At 42.3% G+C, this 18,348-nt stretch overlaps 1 long non-coding RNA gene across 1 annotated transcript in view; it reads left to right on the top strand.

The window, feature by feature from the left end:
• Window positions 1-1,447: 1,447 nt before the first annotated feature.
• LOC144596284 (uncharacterized) overlaps window positions 1,448-18,348 on the top strand; it is a 30,100-nt gene continuing 13,199 nt past the window's right edge. Inside the window, exon 1 of the long non-coding RNA XR_013547582.1 lies at window positions 1,448-1,559. This is a non-coding gene — a long non-coding RNA (uncharacterized LOC144596284). The remainder of the gene's footprint in view (window positions 1,560-18,348) is intronic.

The following is an 18,348-nucleotide window of genomic DNA, read 5'->3' as shown; positions in this document are numbered from 1 at the left end:
TTACTGTTATCTTTAATCAAATGAATGTTTAAGCCAGTAGGAATAGCAAATATACTTGTACCAACAGCTTCAACCCACTCCAAGAACCATTTAACCATTAAAAATATCTCAGCGATACATCACTAAAGTTATGCTAACCAACAGCACAGCACAGAAATACGATTTAAAAAATATATATAATTACTAATTCTTGCATTCCCATCTTCAACGTTTCCAGTGGCAAATGGAGGGCATTGTAGATTAACACTGAAAGAATGGGAAGTGTGCGCTCAAATGTGTTGGCATTTTTTTCTCTTAATACTCTCCACATGTTCGAGAAATAAGGGACTGATGCAAACATTTGGCTGCACTGTTTTTAAATACTGAGGATTATGTAGAAACATAATCTAAATCACATCCAATACAATAAACTGGTGGAATGGCTTTGTCTCTTTCTGATCACACAACTTGCGGTCAGATGTAAGACAGTGGCATTTTAGTCAGTCCTTTCGCAGATGTATTGATGAGCCAATGACTTCAGCTGTCTATCTAAACCTGTCAATCGGTATTAATATTTAAGGAGACCCCTAATTGTTTTGTATTGGACAATTCCTGTTGCAGATTTTACTTGAAAACCAATTTACAAAAACCAATTACAAATCATAAGGACTGCTTAAAATCATTTTAATATTTCAGTGAAATACATAGATAAGAAATAAAGTTAAGTGCAAAATTTATGGCTGTATTATTATTTATTAAATTATTAAAGACGTTGTTCGTCTTTTTACTAAATGGTTTTCAGTAAAATTGTGAATTATAGCTTGTGCAACGTTAAATCTCATTTCAAATCATCATCTGGCAAACATTTAAGTTTTATCTTTTGGGGAGAGCGAAGGCTGTTCTTGTAAATAGATTTGATATCATTAACGCTCTGCAAATGCTAGGATTGCCCAGACTTATTGTGCCTCAGCTGTAGACTACTTTTTTACTAGGAAGAACATCAAACTGCTCAATCAGAACTTATGATAACAGTAAAAATCACGCTGCTCTTAAAGGCACGAACAAAGGAACAGAGCAATTACTGAGCAAAACAGCCCACAAAGAAGACTATAAATGAAATAGGCAGGAAAATTTGGTGAAAACTCTTCAGGGGCCTAACCACATTTAATTTAGGTCTGCACAATGATTAATATTCTGATTCTAATTCAAAAGATTTAAATGAAGCACAAAGGTACATCTTTGAGGTAATTTTAATAACCATCGTACATTCATTTGTGCATTAACAGCTGGTTTGACTGGTATGATATTTCTCTGTTTGCTTAATCAAAGGAAGCAGTCTTTATTGGCATAATCTTCAAATTAGCATTAACCAAACACAAGAGGTATTTTGTGGAATAGCACTCCTGGCGGTGTTTGGAAGCAGCAGGGAGATTCTGCACTGTGTATTACACAAGAACAAAGGAGACAATTTCTACCTATTTGTGGAGACCTCCACATTTGTTCTATTGTTTTAATCACTTGTCCTATCATTTATCCCTTTGCTGCTGAACACTAAGATCCGGGACAGACTGAAGTTACAGGTAATATGACTTAACGGCAAATCAAATTGTTAACGTTCACTCATTTTGATCGAGAAGCAAACCACAGATTTTAAAAAGGATGCACACGTTATGTTTTTCCTTCCACAAAAATTAACCACTTCTTATAGAAATATGTGTTCAAATAGCTTGCGACTCTCAATCATATTAAAATGTAAGGATCTTGGCATCTTGTCAAAAGAAATACTTTTAAAATTGAATTACTGTGAATCATTTTACCTTCAAGGATTTCTTTCAATATGATCACCAAATTCTATTAGAATCCTAGAGTCATACAGTGTGGAAACAGGCCCTTTAGCCCACTTTGCCCACACCAGTCAACAAGTCCCATCTACACTAGCCCCACCTGCCTGCATTTGGCCCATGTCCCTCTAAACCTGTCCTATCCGTGTAGCTGTCCAAATGTGTCTTAAATGTTGAGAGAGCACCTGCATCGACTAGTTTTTCCGGCAGCTTGTTCCTTACACCCTTTGTGTAAACAAGTTACCCCTCAGGTTCCTATTAAATCTTTCCAACCTCACCTTAAACCTATGTCCTCTGGTTCGCGATTCCCCAACTCTGGGCAAGAGACTCTGTGCATCTACCCGATCTATTCCTCTCATTATTTGGTTCACCTCGATAAGATCACCCCTCATCCTCCCACACTAGGAATGAGTCCTAGTCTGCTCAACCACTCCCTGTAGCTCAGGCCCTCGAATCCTGGCCACATTCTCGTAAACCTTCTGACAGATAGTGATTTATCATGGCCCTGTTATTTCATGAGTTAGAAAGGTTGTTTTTTTTTGTTATTGTCCAGAACTACAGGTGAGAAAATATTTTACCTCCCATGTTCAGCAAAACTGATCGATGCAAAAATCTTTAAGTTAGTTTTGATAAACTCCAAAGTTATTCCAACTCATTAAATGGTATTGAGAAGGCTGTGAAATGGCAAAATAAATAACAGTTAGAAAAATCATCTCAGTGTCTTCGATTTAGTAGAAAGATTGCCAAACTGGTGAGATAGCTCAGGTTGCATCTAGATACTTCTGCATCTAGAGTCATAGAGACCCTTGTCCCAACTTGCCCATGCCAAACAAGATGCCCCATCCACAGGGTGGCACATTGGCGGCAGTAGAGTTGTTGCCTTACAGCACCAGAGACCAGGGTTCGATCCTGACTATGGGTGTTGTCTGTTTCCCTGTGACCATGTGGGGTTTTTCCGGGTGCTCCGGTTTCCTCCCACACTCCAAAGACATGCAGGTTTGTAGGTTAAGTGGCTCATAAATTGTTCCTAGTGTGTAAGATAAAACTAATGTATGGGGTGATCGCTGGTCAGCACGGACTCGGTGGGCCGAAGGGCCTGTTTCCACGCTGTATCTTGAAACAAAACCAAACTAAATTAAACACTTGGCCCACCTGTCTGTGTTTGACCCATATCCTTCTAAACCTTTCTTTCCTATCCATGTACCTGTCCTAGAACCATTGTTACTACTACGGTTAATTTGCCTACATTGTTTCAATAATTTTACAGCATAGAAGTCAAGCGTTTCATTGTCATACCTACTTACAATGGTGCAATACAATTCCTGCTTAAGGCATCATAACAGGCCTGTAATACAATACACTGGGATAATAATATATAATTTTTTTAAAAATCATTAAACTGAAATACCATAAAAACCAACTGAATAGCAAAAGGCCTGGATGGAGTGGATGTGGAGAGGATGTTTGCATGAATGGGAGAGTCTAGGACCAAAGGGCACAACCTCAGAGTAAAAGGATATACCTTTTGAATGGAGATTAGGAGGAATTTCATTAGCCAGAGGGTGGTAAATCTGTGGAATTCATTGTCACAGAAGGCTGTGTAGGCCAAGTCATTGGGTATTTTTAAAGCGGAAATTGACATGTTTTTGATCAGTAAGGGTGTCAAAGGTTACTGGAAGAAGGCAGGAGAATATGAGGGAAGGACAGATCAACCATGATTGAATGGCAGAGTAGACCCAATGGGCCGAATGGCCTAATTCTGCTCCTCTGACTTATGATACAAAATAACCCAGAGTGAACCATAGTGAGTAATAGTGAGGAGTTAAAACATAATTATTTTTCATAAGTGATTAAAGATCATTGCTTATGTTTTGTAGAGTAAATGCAATGTGGCCTAATTATTATATCTTTCAACGAACAAACATTTAATTTAACATTATTGCATCTTGAAGTTATCAAGAACTTTAACCAAGTGAAACATCTTCTTGTGTAATCTTGAAGGCAATGAAATGCACTTACTCTTAAAAACAAATCTCTTTTTATCCACACTACTTAAGATGTCACAGTAGTGGATTTTGACATTATTCACACAGTTGTTCAGCTGTTTCTGAAGCCAACATTACATTAAATGGTCCTGGTATTGCGAAAAATGCAACCTTACGAGGACACCTAGATTCCAACCTCATAAAAGTAACTTCCTGTCTATCACTCCTCAATATCTGTTATCGTCTCCCCACAGTAAGATGACCGAATCAACACATTCCATTGTCTTAGTCTTTTGATTCATACCCAGCGGAATTTGAATGGAAACCCTAAGAGAATAGAGTTCTCTTGGAGAATTCTGAGGCCACATTTGGAGGATTGTGTGCAATTTTGGTCACCCTGCTACAGGAAGGATGTCATTTAGCTGGAAAGAGTGCAGAGAAGATCCACGAGGATGTTGTCAGGACTCAAGGGCCTGAACTATAGGGAGAGGCTGGGCAGGCTGGGACTTTATTCAGGAGTCTGAGGGGTGATCTTATAGAGGTGTACAAAATCATGAAGGGAATAGATGGGGTAGATGGCCAGTCTTTTACTCAGAGTAGGGGAATCAAGAACCAGAGGACAGAGGTTTAAGGTGAGAGGGGCAAGATTTAATAGGAACCTGAGGGGCAACTGTTTCACTTTGAGGATCATGAGTATACGATGAGCATGCCTGATGATATAACAGCATTTTAAAAGACACTCGGACAGGTACATCGAGGAAATGTTCAGAAGGGGTATGGGCCAAATGTGGGCAATTGGGACTAACTTAAATGGTGCATCATGGTTAGCATGGACAAGTTGGGCCGAAGGGCCTATTTCTATGCTGTATGACTCGATGACTCTAATTTCCTTTGCAATTGTTAACAAATGCCATCAGACCACATGGACAATACTGACTGCAAACCTTTACACCGAGTTTGTGCGACTGCTGATGCAATATACTCCACTGAGAATAAGATGACTAATGATTATTTAGCCTATATAATATTGAGTCAAAAACACTGAAGCTAAAAACATGCTCGTCATTCATTCACGAGGCAGAGTTCTTTTAAGATAATTGCTAAGGGAAGTTGAGCTCTTAGGTGGAAGCAGAGAGCATTTAAAACGGTACTTGAAACCTCTTAACAATAATCGAGAACAGTGCTGACGGCCGATTATAACTGCAGCGCATCCTGAATCTGAAAATCGTCAGGGATGTGAAACAGGATCAACGCTTACAATTACAGGTCCACCACCGATTTTCTGGCATCTGGTGATCTGGGCCCCCCTGTAATCCGGATAACTCCCAACCCCCCCGCACTGAAAGTCCCCTCAAAAATGTGGCATCTAGGGACCGATCGGCAGGTTGAATTTGGCCCTGGGCCGGGACTCTGGAACTCTAACATGGCCAGAGCCGGCAGATCCGTTCCCATAGCCAACCTCTGAGGCCAACTTTGCGGGCCGGTATCTCTGCTCCCCCGTAACTGTGACCTCTGTTGGCCTGGCAAAGAAGACAATCCAGAAAGTCCCTGGAACCAAGGGTGCCGGAAAATCGGTGGTGGACCAGTATATGAAAAATAACCTGAAATAATCTTTCGATTGGCTAAAGTTGTCCATGTGGAATGTTTGGAAGGAATCTTCAAGTTTCATGACCAGGAATGACAAGCACCGCATTTACATACAAACTATGGACACATTCCTCAGTTCAGCAGAGATGCGATGCCGGGGAATCAAGAACCAGAGGACATAGCTTTAAGTTGAGGGGGGAGAAATTTAATAGGAAGACTTTTTACACCAAGGGTGGTGGGATTATGGAACAAGCTGCCAGAGGAGGTAGTTGTCATAGGTACTATCGCAATGTTTAAGAAACATTTAGCCAGGTAAACGGATAGGACAGGTTTAGAGGGACATGGGCCAAATGCAGGCAGGTGGGACCAGTGTATTTGAGTCTGAAGAAGGGTCTCGACCCGAAATGTCACCTATCCCTTTTCTCCAGAAATGCTGCCTGACCCTCTGAGTTACTCCAGCATTTTGTGTCTATCGTAGATGAGACATGTTGGGCGGTGTGGGCAAGTTGGGCCGATGGGCCTGTTTCCACACTGTAAGACTACGACTCTATGACTGTATGACTCTATTCTGTCATTCTCTGTGGGTTTAGGTTTAGGTTTATTATTGTCACGTGTACCGAGGTACAGTGAAAACCTTTGTTTTGCATGTTATCTAATCAGATTAGATAATACTAGATGTTGCTAGAATTCAAGGGCCTGAGTTATAGGGAGAGGGTGAACAGGCTAGGACTATATTCCTTGGAATGCAGGAGGATGAGAGGTGATCAGTAGAGGTGTAGAAAATCACGAGAGAAATAGATCGGGTAGGCACAGTCTCTTGCACTGAGAAGGGGAATCGAGAAACAGAGGACAAAGGTACAATGTGAGGTAATAAAGATTTAATAGGAACCCGAGGGGTTTCTTTTTTTACATAAAGGTTGGTGGGTGCACGATACGAGCCTCAGGAGGAGGTAGTTGAGGCAGGTACTATCGTAACATTTGAGAAACATTTAGACAGGTACATGGATAAGATAGGTGTAGAGGGAGATGGGACAAATGCAGGCATGTGGGACTAATGTACATGGGGCATGTTGGTCGGTGTGAGAAAGTTGGGCTGAAGGGCCTGTTTCAACACTGTATGACTTTATGACTATGACTATATGATCCAATCGACAGTAATAGGACAAATGTCCAAGACAACCTGATTGAATACGCACATTGTGTGCTTTAATATCAAATATGTGAGCTATTTAAAAATTCATAGGTTAAGCAAGGGCAGTCAAGATAGATTCTGTTAAGAAGAAATTGATCTTGACTATTTAATACAATTTTTTTCATAAAAGTGGCTGATTGGATATGTAAACGGAATACAATAAATATAATATATATGGATTTTCAAAAGTTGCTCAATGTTATGACTCATGCTAAGTTTGCTGGAAAAAGATCAGTTGTATCATATCAACAATTTATACCACTACTTGCAAAAACATCTGAAGGCTTTTCAGATGGTGAAAAAGATTACAAAAAGCGGTGAACACTGTCCAGTCCATCATGGGTACTGACTTCCCCACCATCAAAGGGATGTACAGGAGCCACTGCCTCACTATCAGTGACCCACGCCACCCTGGCCACACACTCATTTCATCGTTCTGCCATCCTGCCATTGGGAAGAAGGTTCAGGAGCCTGAAAACAGTAATGTCCAGGTTCAGGGCCTTTTTTTCCTACAGCCATTAGGTTATTGAACACAACAAGCTCTGAACTACATAGACTTGGGGGTAGACACCAAATGCTGGAGTAACTCAGCGGGACAGGCAGCATCTCTGGAGAGAAGGAATGGGTGATGTTTCGGGTTGAGACCCTTCTTCAGACTTGGGGGCACTGGTTTTGTCTTTTTGCACTAATATTGATTGTTTGTTTCTTGTGAGTGTGTATGTGTGTGTGTATATAATATATATGTATCCACTGATAAATCCATATATGTATCCATTTATTATATTGTTTGCAGAGTACTATGTTTACATATTCTGTTATGCTGCTGCAAGTAAGAATGTCATTGTTCTGCCTGGGACATATGACAATAAAACATTCTTGACTAACGCTATCGTACAAATCTTGACTCAGATCCACATTGGGTGATAGTACTTTGGGGTCTAAAAAGCTCAGTCAAAGAAAAAGGTTTCAAGGAGCAACTTTGTAGAGAAACAGGAAGGGTGGAAATTCTAGCGCTTAGGAACTTAGCACATGGGAAGAGCAGCTGGTAACGGGCAGCAAAACACAAAGTGCTGGAGGAACACAGCGAGTCAAGCAGCATTTGTGGAGAGAATGGACAGGTGATGTTACAGGTCAGGACCCATGCAGACCCTTTATGAGAAAACTGGAAAATGGAGGTGGGGGTAGAACAAAGCCTGGCAAGGTGACTACAGGTGAGGGGGAGTTTTGATGTGCAGAGGGGTGGAGTCAGTGACAACGGTTAGAGGTGAAAAGGAGACAAAAGGGGGAGAGACAAGGAGAGAAGAAGAGGAGTGAAATGTGAAGTAGAGGGAGGGATATGGATCGAGAGGGATGGAGGAGAGGAAAGAGAGTGTATAAAAGGGAGATGGGAGACTCGAATGGGAGATTCATTTAGTTTCGTTTAGTTTAGTTTCGTTTAGAATAGTTTAGTTTAGAGATACAGCCTGGAAACAGGCCAGGTACATGTACATGTACAGGTACATGGATAGGAAAAGTTTAGGGGGATATGGTCAGATGGGACTAGTGTAGATAGAGGCATTATGGTGAGCGTGGGCAAGTTGGGCTTTGGTTGATCGAATCATAATACAAATACCAGATGCCAGGTACAGTAGTGAGCGAGAACTATGTTTTGGTTCACCATTAAAGACGCACAGACTTCATGCAAGACAGCATAAGATTTTCAGGGTACTACACTTTACAACAAGGCGAGTTTGTAATTTGCTTCAATTCTCTGGATTTCACAGACAAGACTGCAAACAATGTGTGATGAATCAATGACTAGGAACTTCTGGATTTCTGTATTAAACCACAAATGCCCAGAAATCATAGAGCTGCCATCATTTTCAAGATGAAATGGCAATGAAAATGTCAATCGATACTTTTTCCTGCATTGTTCCAATCTTACATTTAGTGTCTTTTGTTAGAAATCAATTTGATTTTGAAAACAAAGCCTATTTTACTTTTAATTGCATTGTTCAATTGCATTAAGATAGTTATCTGTGTTGTATTTTAAAATATATATATTTGAATAATTACATAGTGTAGTTATTTAAAAGTTTGCCTTTTAAATATTGTATATAATAAACTCTGACATAGTGGCACAACAGTAGATTTGCTGCCTTGCAGCGCCAGAGACCCGGGTACAACCCTGACCACGGGTGCTGTCTGTACAGAATTTGTACGTTCTTCCTGTGACCAAGTGGGCTTTATCCGGGAGATCTGGCTTCCTCCCACACTCCAAAGACATACAGGTTTGTAGTTTGGTAAAATTGTAAAATTGTCCCTAGTGTGTGAAGGATAGTGTTAGAATGCGGGGATTGCTGGTCGGCACGGACTTGGTGGGCCAAAGGGCCTGTTTCTATGCTGTATCTCTAAACTAAACTAAACTAATTAAGGGGCAGGTTAAGACGTTATCAGAGAAAGCACTACCTTTAGTATCTTGGATAAACAACATGCTGGTTTACACAAAACAACACACAAAGTGTTGGAGTAACTCAGCGGGTCAGGCAGCATCTCTGGAGAATATGGATAGGTGACGTTGTCACAGTCTGAAAATGGGTCCCAACCTGAACCATCACCTATCCATGTTCTTCAGAGATGCTGCCTGACCCGCTGAGTAACTCCAGTACTTTGTGAGCTTCAGTATCTTGTTGTATACCAGAGTAATCAAAACATGAAGATTATACTTGTGTATGTGTTTTATTTTTCCTTTCTCATTGCAAAAATTGCATTAAATATTTAATGAATAATACATTATGATTGAATTAAAGAATCAATCTGAATTGCAGAACATGTGGTTTAGTTTAGTTTTTTAGTTTGGTTTAGAGATACAGTGCTGGAGTAACTCAGCAGGTCAGACAGCATCCCTGGAGAACATGGATAGATGATGTTTCAGGTCAGAACCCTTCTTCAGGCTGATTGTGGTAGAGTGGCGTAGAAAGCTTAAAAACATTTATAAATTCCGAGAGGCATAGATAAGGTAATGAGTTAGAACCTTTTTTCTCAGGGTGGAAATGTCCAATACTAGAGGGGAAAGCTATAAGGTGAGAGGGGGATAATTTAATGGAGATGTGCAGAGCAAGTTTTTTGCACAGAGGGTGGTGAGAGCCTGGAATGTATTGCCAGGGGTGGTGGTGTTGGCAGATATGATAGTGGCGTTTAAGAGGCTTTTAGAAAGGCACATGAGAATGGAGGGATATGGCGCAGGGAATGGAGGGATATGGATCCTGTGCTAGCAGATTCAGTTAAGCATCGTGTTTGCCACAAATATTGTGGGCCGAAGGGCCTGTTCCTGTGTTGTACTGTTCTATGTAAAGCTGGAAGATGAATGAATATGTGGAAGGGGAGGGGGAAGGAAAGGAATGGGTGTGAGTCCATATGGGGCACAGGAAATAGGGGAGATAAGAAAATAGATTAAAATAAGGGAGGAGTTGTTATTTGTGGGTTAGTTAACTAAATTTGGAGAATTCAATGTTCATGCCATTGGGTTGTAAGCTGCCCAAGCGAAATATAAGGTGCTGTTCCTCCAGTTTGTGTGTGGTCTCACTCGGGCAATGGAAGAGGCCCAGGACAGAAAGGTCTGCATGGGAATGGGAAGGGGGGTTTAAATGATTAGCAACTGAGAGATCCAGCAGGCCTTGGAGCAAGTGTTTAATGAAATGGTCACCGAGTGTAACAAAATCAGAGTATAGTTTGTGATGCCTGACAATGGTATCCTGCATACACCTCAAAAGATCACTCTCTTTAGTACAACATCTTTAAGCAAAATTAATAATATTAAACTGATAACCTGGTACCATAAAATCCAGAGAAATCTGTAGAATTGGTAGAAATTCAAGCAATTTACAAACTAGCCTTGTTGTCAAGTATCCTGAAAACCTTACGCTTTCTTGCATAAAGTCTATGTGTCTTCCATGGTGTACTAAAACATAGTTTTAGCTCAGTGCATTAGCATTTAGACATTACACATACAGCGCGGAAACACCCCCTCCAGCCTACTGAGTCCGCGCCAACCAGAAATCACCCCGTACACTAGCACTATCCTACTAGGGACTTTACAATTTTACCAAAGCCAATTAACCTACAAACCTGTAGCTCTTTGGAGTGTGGGAGAAAACTGGAGGACCCAGAGAAAACCTACACAGTGACAGGGAGAACTTACAAACTCTACAGACAATGAAGAGTTCAATGACGTAGTCAGAATTGAACCCGGATCTCTGGCGCTGTGAGGCAACAACTCTACCTCTGCACTACCGTGCCACCCCTGGCATCAGGTATGTGTATTATTATCAATAAATTATTTGGAAATATATATTTGGACAGAGGTAAGCTTGAGAAGGATATGGGCCAAAGGCGCAGGGCAGCACAGTGGCGCAGCAGGTAGAGCTGCTGCCTCACAGTGCCAGAGACCCGGGTTGAATCCTGATCTTGTGTCCTATCTGAGTGGAGTTTGCACGTTCTCTCTGTGACCTCCGGTGTCCTTACACATCCCAAAGACGTACGGGTTTGTAGGTTAATTGGCCTTTGTTAAATGCCTCTGGTGTGTAGGGAGTGGATGCGAAAGTGGGATAACATAGAACTAGTGTGAACGGGTGATCGATGGTCTTTGACACGGTCTGCAACTAATCATGAACTGATCCTGGATTATAAAGCAAAAGTAAAAAATTCTCTGAACTCCTCTCAGGGAATTGCATTTGCTAGCATGTAAAATATTCAGTCTGTACACCTCCAAATGCACAGTGGTTTATTTAAAAAAAGCTCCAAAATGTCAAAAATAATATTCTGCTTCCATAATAGATCAGAAAATGTTTAACACTATTCTTTTCACAGCAAAAAGCTATTGCAACACTATCATAAAGCAGGCCGCAGAATTTACAAGAGTTATGGACTGTGATAAATCTAAATGAGTTCTGGCACACATCCATTCACTATCAATTATACGTTAAATGTTACTAAAATATTCATTAAAATGTTATTTCTCATGCTATAAAGCACCAAAATACTGTGATTGCTGTAAATTCGTAATATTGGCGCAGCTGGTAGAGCCGCTGCCTCACAGCGCCAGAGACCCGGGTTTGATCCTGACCTCGGGTGCTGTCTGTGTGGAGTTTACACATTCTCCATATGATCGCGTGGGTTTTCTCCCTATGCTCCAGTTTCATAGAACATAGAACAGTGCAACACAAGAACAGGCCATTCAGCCCATAATGTCCGTGCCAAACATGATGCCAAGGCCATCTCTTATCTACCTACGCATAAACAATTCCCTGCATGGAAATTCCCTGCATTTCCATGTGCCTATCCAAAAGCCTCTTAAACGCCATTATCATATCTGCCTCCACCACTACCCCTGGCAGTGTATTCCAGGCACTCACCACCCTCTGTGTAAAAAAATTGCCCTGCACATCTCCTTTAAACTTTGCCCCTTTCAACTTAAAGTTATTCCCTCCAGTAGTTAATTTCTCCATCCTGAGAAAAAGGTTCTGATTATCTACCCTATCTATGCCTCCCACATGCCTAAGAAGTGCGGGTTTGAAGGTTAATTGGCCCTCTGTAAATTCCCCCCCTCGTGTGTAGGGAGTGGATGCGAAAGTGGGATAACATAGAATAGTGTAAAAGGGTGATCGATGGTCGGTGTGGACTCAGTGGGCCGAAGGACCTGTTTCTATGCCGTATTTCTGCACTGAACTAAACAGCTGAAAGCAGACACTAGGTCAGGAAGCACACATTCAGAGACAAACAATGTGGGCATCCCACCTGAAGCATTACCTTGGATTTTCCCTGGAAAACAGACTGACTGCCCTCCCTGTGTACGTTGCTTTAAACTCACAATGCTCCTAGAACTGTTCTGAAGCTGAGCCAGAAACCACAGGTGATCGATTGATCGACAGAGTGAGCATGTAAATAGGTCCTTCAGCCCACCGAGTGCACGCTGACTATCCAACACCCGTTCACACTAGTTCCATGTTATCCTACTTTTCGCATCCACTCCACTCCCTACACACTAGGAGCAAATTACAGTGGGCCAGTTAACCTACAAACAAGCTCGTTTTTGGGATGTGGGAGGAAATCAGAGCACCCGGAAGAAACCCACGGGGTCACACAGGGACTTGCAATCTCCGCACAGATAGCATGGACTCTGTGGGCCAAAGGATCTGTTTCCATCCTGTATAACTAAACTAAACTAAACTAAACTAAACTAAACTAAACTAAACTAAACTAAACTAAACTAAACTAAACTAAACTAAACTAAACTAAATTTGGTCAAAGATAGTCCGAGGGTCCCTGATGAGGTAGATAGTAGTTCAGTGCTGCTCTTTGGTTGCGGTAGGATTGTTCAGTTGCCTGATAGCAGCTGGGAAGAATCTGTCCCTGAATCTGCAGGTGTGCTTTTTCACACTTCCATACCTTTTGCTTGATGGGAGAGGGGAAAAGAGGGATTGACCAGGGTGCGACTCATCCTTGATTATGCTGCTGGCCTTGCCGAGGCAGCGTGAGGTGTAACTGGAATCAATGGAAGGGAGGTTGGTTAGTGTGATGGTCTGGGCTGCATCCACAATTCGCTGCAATTTCTTGCTGTCTTGGAAGGAGCTGTTCCCAAACCAATGCAATGCATCCCGATAAAATGCTTCCTATGGTGCATCTGTAGGAGTGTAGGAGGGTTGTTGGGGACATGTTGAACCTTCTTAGTTTAAAGGAGATGTGCGTGGCAAGTTTCTTTACACTGGGGGTGGTGAGGGCCTGGAACATGCTGCCAGAGGTGGAGGTAGAGGCAGATATGATAGTTGCATTTACTTTACTTTAGACCTTAGATTTTAGAGATACAGCATGGAAACAGGCCGTTCGGCCCACCGAGTCCACGCCGACCATCCATCACCGGTCCACACTAGTTTCTGTTACCCCATTTTCTCATCCTCTCCCTACATTATAGAGGCAATTTACAGAGGGCCAATTAACCTACAAACCCTCACATCTCTGGGGTGGAGGAGGAAACTGGAGCACCCGGAGAAAACCCACGCAGTCACAGGGAGAATTCGCAAACTCCACACACAGACAGCACCTGAGGCCAGGACTGAACCCGGGTCTCTGGCACTGTGGGGCACTGATTCTACCTGCTGAGCAACTGTATGCGGCCTATTCTGGGTAAACGTGCTGCAAGTCATGCAAATCAAATATTAAATGGCCTGCCCCATATTAGGCAAATTTAAGGCGACTGCCGGTGACTGTCAAAGTCGTAGCAGATCGCCAAACTTTCTTTTACCCGACGACAATGACCACAACAATGCCGAGTCAAGTCGAGATTACACCGTCTTCGGAAACATCGCGAAATTCCCACGCTGTCAATGCTTCTCCGGCGTCCTAATTTTTGCTGAAATCACTGACGTCGGTAAGTACTTGAGAGTTTTGAACTATAACATCTTGTATGGATTACTTAAAAACCAAGCATCAGTTTAACAAGGCATAAACTGGATTTACTTCCAGTTTACTAATAGCTGTATTAAAAACATTAATTTTTAAAGTGGTTAAGTGGATTTTTGGGAAAGGTGTGTGGGCATTCTTTGAAAATGTACGGGAGATACATTGAAATGTATCTGGTTTCTGGGTTGCATATCTGGGTTGGGAGCCCACTTTAAATGTAATGGCTGATGGCCATAAACATCGCAAAATTCCCATGCTTACCTGACCGCCAAACTGTCGCCTGCAATCTACCTGTCAAATGTTCTGACGGTAAATAAATTGGTTAAACACAAGCATTTTATGGTATTTTGAAATGACTTTATTTATTTTAATATTATGTGCTTCTAAATGCATCTAAGAGAACCTATCAAACCTGGGGACAGCATGCGACAGCGACCGCAATAAGCAACGATACCTGGCGACAAGCCAGCTGTCGCCGAGAAATTTCACTCCGAATGATTTCTCAGTGATGCGCCGAGATCCACTATGATTCTTGGAAGACTCCTCACGATCATGCCCACGACATCTGGCGAACTGTCGGCGACAGCCTAGTCGCCGGCAGTCGCCTTAAAATCGCCTAAAGTGGGACAGGCCTTTAAATCAACTTGATCGTCAATAATAACGCAACTAAAGGAAGCAGCATGCGGCTTGGCATTAGATCATCTATGCATAGATTGTTTTGTTTCAAGGAACAATTAATAGACTGTACGTGCCCCAATATACTTCAAAGGCATCTTCATGATGCAATTCAAAACACTTAAAAGTAATATAGAGCATAAAGACTTACTTTTAATCCCACTGTGGTTTTGCAAAGGGACTTCATGATTTAATGTTATCTGGTGTATTCAGCAGCCAGACCAAATTCTTTATTGTCGCTCACCGATTATATAAGTGACAATAAAAAATGTCAGCACCATATATTTTGTACAAATTCAAAGTTTAATAACTTATAAAGTAAAATTTCTTCATGCTTTTTATTAAAAATATAAAGTTCAAAACTTTATCTTGTGGTTTACTATCAGTTTTGCTCCTGATACAACCCATATATTTGTTAAAATAGCAGTTGTGAGACAATCTCAGGGAACCATGTACATCACCATTTATCCTACTCTCACATAATGCAATGCAATTATTGCAGGGAGATGTTATTGGCCAAAGGGATAGAACAAACATTCACCCCTTGAAAAGAGCATTTTCTTATCTCTCGTTCCACCAAATGAAGAAGGGTCTCGACCCAAAATGTCACCTCTTCCTTTTCTCCAGAAATGCTGCCTAAGCCGCTGAGTTACTTCAGCTTTTTGTGTCTATCTTCTTTCAAAACTAGCCTTGTTGGGAATGACTGTTTGACAGGAAGAAATAAATGAGAGAATTCATCAGTGGAGTGAGAACATCCCCTGTCTCCCGCCCTCTCTCCCCCTCTCTCTCCCCTTGTTGTCCTACTTGTTCCACTGGATTCATCCCTGTACACATCGTGCGATCACACCATCCCAGCCAACAACGGGCCATCGTAAGAGGAATAGACGCACAGAGCCTCTTGTCCAGAGTGGGGGAATTGAGAACTAGGGGGCATAGGTTTAAGGTGAAGGGGGAAAGATTTTATAGGAATCTGAGGGTAATGTTTTTCACGCAAAGAGTGGTGGGTGTAATGAACGAGCTGCCAGAGGAGGTAGTTGAGGCAGGGACCATCACAAAGTTTCAGAAGCAATTAGACAGGTACATGGATAGGACAGGTTTAGAGGGATGTGGGGCAAACGCAGGCAAGTGGGATTAGTGTAGAGTGGACATGTTTGTCGGTGTGGCCAAGTTGGGCTGAAGGGCCTATTTCCACAATGCATGACTCTATGACTCTATGGGCCATTGTGGGCTCCACCCTTCCAGAGGTTATCTGTTGCCAGCCCTGTTTTTTTCTGGCCTTTTCTCGCCCCCCCAGTATATTTCCTCTCCCCCCCCAACCCAACCCACCTTTACTTTCAGTCTGAAAAAGGGTCCCGACTCAAAACATCACCTATCCATATTCTCCAGAGATGTTGCCTGACCCGCTGAGTTGCTCCGGCATTTTGTGTCTATCTTCTAGAACACCCACTGTTGAGTACATCAAGTTGGGAAATGAATCAGCAATTAAATTCAAGTGGAAAAGATCCTAATTTCTAAGCTTCATCGGACATGGAACATAGAACAGTATAGCACAAGAACAGGCCTTTCAGCCCACAGTGTCTGTGCTGAACTTGAAGTCAAGTTAAACTAATCTCATCTGCCACATAGACACCAAGTGCTGGAGTAAATCAGTGGGTCAGGCAGCATCTCTGGAGAAAAGGAATGGGTGACATTTCGGGTTGAGATCCTTCTACAGGGGAGATGGAATCTAAAGGTACGGAAATGGTACAGACAAATCAGAGACAGCAACGATGACTAAGGAAAGGTGGAGCCCACAATGCTCCATTGTTGGCTGTGGAAGAGGTGATAGCGAAGGGATATGAACAGTGAAACTAGCAGGACAACAGTGAAACTAGCAAGACAACTGGGGTGGTGGAGGGACAGAGAGAGAGGGAATGCAAGGGTCACTTGAAATTAAGAAATCAATAATCATACTGCTGGATTGTAAGCTGCCCAAGCAAAAGATTTAAACGCGAAATGTCACCTATAGATACAAAGTGCTGGAATAACTCAGAGGGACATGCAGTATCTCTGGAGAAAAAGGAAGGGTGATGTTTTGGATCAGGACCCTTCTTCAGACCCTGAGTTACTCCAGCACTTTGTGTCTATATTTGGCATAAATGAGCATTTGCAGTTCCATGTTTCTACATACACTTGGGGGCATTGTTTTTGCCTTTGGGCTATCACAATTTGTTTGTTTATTTTTACATATTCTTAACTTTTTGATCTTTATTATGGTGTTCACAGAGTACTATTTTTACATACAAATTGCTGGAGTAACTCAGCGGGTCAGGCTCCATGCGTTACTCCAGCATTTTGTCACCTATTCCTTTTCTTCAAAGATGCTGTCTGACCCGCTAAGTTACTCCAGCATTTTGTGTCTATCTTCGGTGTAAACCAGCATCTGCATTTCCTTCCTACACTATTTTTACACATCTGTTGTGCTGCTGCAAGTAAGAACTTCGTTGTTCTGTTTCGGGACATTCAACAATACTCTTGACAATAGTTAAGAAAATTCCCCGCACATCTCCTTTAAACTTTGCCCCTCTCACCTTAAATCCATGCCCTCTAATCTTCATCCTCATCATACAATCAGGGTCTTGACCCGAAACGTCACCCCCCATTCCTTCTCTCCAGAGATGCTGCCTGTCCCACTGAGTCACTCATGCGTTTTGTGTCGACCTACCCTCGAAATGGCTTGAAGCCTCTGACAGGAAGTGGAGGGGAAGTGAGAAGAATTTTTTACTGTTACTGGGTGAAGCTGCAAGAGGAAGGCCTTATTAGTAAGTAATTATTCGACCTGCCAACTGATTTCACTGATCAAGTCTCTTTCATTCGTTATCCGAGGTGGGTGTACAAGAATAGTGGTGGAAATGACAAGCAGGGTCGATGTTTCAGGATTGCCGGCAATCTTCCAGATACCTGCAGGTTTCAATTTGTAGTTTCAGGCAAAGGTGTGAAGTGAATGTCGGGGAGTTGCCCTGCGGATATGAGTGATTAATGAATAACGCCATTACAGCCACAAAACTGTCAACCCTTTACTCAAAGGGGAGGTAGATATTCAGTAGTTTAACTTTCTGAAGTAAGTCAAGACTTGATCTACCTTTAAAAATATATATATTTTCCCGAGGACGAATGAACAAATGGGAGAGTTTAAGGATCAGAGGGCACAGCCCAGATTAAAGGGGTGTACCTTTAGAAAGTAGATGAGGAGGAATTTATTTAATCAGAGGGTGGTGAATCTGTGGAATTCATTACAACAGACAGCTGTGGAGGCCAAGTAAATGGATAATTTTAAGACGGAGATTGATCTGTACTGGTGTCAGGGGTTATGGGGAGATGGCAGGAGGGTGCGGTTGAGAGGGAGAGATACTCTAGATCAGCCATTCTTCAGATGGAAAGGAGAGGTGGGGGGAGGGGGTGTGGGGTGGGGGGGGACACAGAAACAAACTGGTGGCGGGAAAAGGCCGGAACAAATCCGGGCCATCACAGATTACCTCAGGAAGCGTGGAGTCCATAATGGCCCATTGTTGGCTGGGGAAGAGGTGATAATGAGAGGGATGCAAAAGGTGGAACTGGCAGGACAAGTGCGGTAGGGAGGAGGGGAGAAGGGGGACAGGAGGGGAGGAAATGC

Source organism: Rhinoraja longicauda, chromosome 8 (genome assembly GCF_053455715.1).
Source record: "Rhinoraja longicauda isolate Sanriku21f chromosome 8, sRhiLon1.1, whole genome shotgun sequence".
NCBI classification, from domain to species: Eukaryota; Metazoa; Chordata; class Chondrichthyes; order Rajiformes; family Arhynchobatidae; genus Rhinoraja; species Rhinoraja longicauda.
The sequence above is the reverse complement of the archived record's forward strand: the minus strand, read 5'-3'. Positions and strand labels throughout refer to the sequence as shown.